Source organism: Cyprinodon variegatus, unplaced genomic scaffold (assembly GCF_000732505.1).
Source record: "Cyprinodon variegatus isolate N-32 unplaced genomic scaffold, C_variegatus-1.0 Scaffold166, whole genome shotgun sequence".
NCBI classification, from domain to species: Eukaryota; Metazoa; Chordata; class Actinopteri; order Cyprinodontiformes; family Cyprinodontidae; genus Cyprinodon; species Cyprinodon variegatus.
The window spans coordinates 590,192-592,188 of record NW_015150619.1 but is presented as its reverse complement, the minus strand read 5'-3'; positions in this window follow the sequence as shown (position 1 = coordinate 592,188).

Sequence of the window (1,997 nt, the reverse complement as noted above, 5' to 3'; positions counted from 1 at the left end):
GAAGAAACATGAGCAAGCGTACTACTGTTCTGTTGGTGGTGTGACTTTTTTCCATTGAAAACCCACGTTTAGAGAATGTTACAAATAAAAGTCAAATTTCATTCAACATGCGTGTGTATTTTGTTTTTATAATTAAGTGTTCCACGTGCGCTAAAAAGTGCCCCCCTCCCTCCTGAGCATCTGCCCCCCAAAATTTCTGTGCACACCTCTGGGCATAAGCCTTGTCAACTGTCAATTTTACTGGCCATTAAAATGTAATTAGACAAACAAAGGAGGACTACTTCTATATTTAATCTTCGAACCAAAGCAAGAGCTAGAAAGGTAAAGCTTAGGCACAGTTGAAGGAATAGGAAATATTTTCAAAGACTGGCACAAGACAACAGAATTGACAAATACTCCTGGATATGCATTGAAACGTCTTCAGAAAAAAACGAGGGAAAGTCTGGTTTCATTCCAATTTAAGCCTGTTTTGTGGCTGCCATAACTCAGATGACTTAGAATTTAAATGGCACTTCCAAAGAGATATGACAGTTTTGGAATGCATAAAGAAAGCAAACTATTGGCTTCAAGGGATCAACAAAGCGGGTATGTGGAGGTAAATTTTTTCCCTACCTCTTGAACTATTAAGTTTATGAAATACAGCATTCTAACATAAAAACTCTAAGACAATTTTGACAAACTCTCAACATTTTTTAAGAAAATGTACATAATATCAAAATTGTTATTTTCTGTCAAAAAATGGCTTGGATGCATCAATGGAAAACCCATGAATACTATAGCATTCATACTGAGGTTGACTGTAAGCAAAATTCTGACTTGAACTTTATTTTACTCTCTGTTCTGTTAAAGTCCTGTTTCTTAGCTCCAGTGGCAAGCTTCATCCAGAAGTGCGATAAAGCCCTGTGAACATTTAGAAGCAGGCGTGAAAATCTTAATAGGTCAAATAAAACCAGTTCAGTCTAGTCCAAACATTCTCTTTAACCATGAATCCAATCTCATCTTCATATAGCATGGTCCCTAGCTGATTTCAAGAGGCAAAATTAAGCACTTCCACTATTTCTATTTTTAAAATTTGATAGTGTCATGTAGTATCAGAAGTTTAAAAATTAAAGAAACCTTAAAGTGTATTGGTTAAACACTGTATTTCTACCACAGCCTCCAACTATGTGTCACTGGTGTTTGAATACTTTAACAGGATTTCATCTAAATTTAGAACTATCATGTCTGACTTCAATTTTAAAAACTGGATACCTGAGCAAATTACTACTTTGCGTTGCTCTCTGACAACGTGTGATGACAAGAAAGACTTGTTGCTGCCAAGAGGGACAGGAGACTATGAGGTCTATTTTGGGGGTTAGTTGGCAGGGGAACTGCACCATATCAAACCAACCTCCACAAACACACACAAACGCACAGACACTTAAGTACATGTACACTATTCAGTGACAGGGAGTAAAAAGCAAGACGGCACCCTGCAGCCTGTTTGAAGGACAGGTGGGGAGATAAGTTCCTGACACACTTTGGCACGTGTGTGTAACATTGCTCATCTTGTCAGAATTTGATAACATTCATTTTAGTAGCAGAGGAGTTTGAGTTGACAGGGTACCAGAGATGCAAATGATCATTTCCTGCTTGTTGGTTCCAAATAAGTCAGTGGCTCTAAGCACTGATGGCTTGCTTCTTGGGAGGTAAGCCAAAAAGTAAACTGGCTGACATCGGAAGAGTCATTACCACCAAAAAAAAAAAAAAAAAAAAGTTTTGTTCCCGGTTGTAAAGAAAATCCCCAATCCCTCTATATTTACTGAGTCCCCATCAACAAAATGCCTTTAAGAGTTTGCTTAGTTTCAAAGCATTCTTGCTCCTAAAAAATAACACTAGTCTACAAAAATGACATATTTCAGAATGTGACTTTTTCGAGGAAGACCAAAGGAAAAGAACGTGTGAGAAAAGATTAAATAATACAGGCAGGTTTCATGTGATTTGCCAGGGAATGGCAG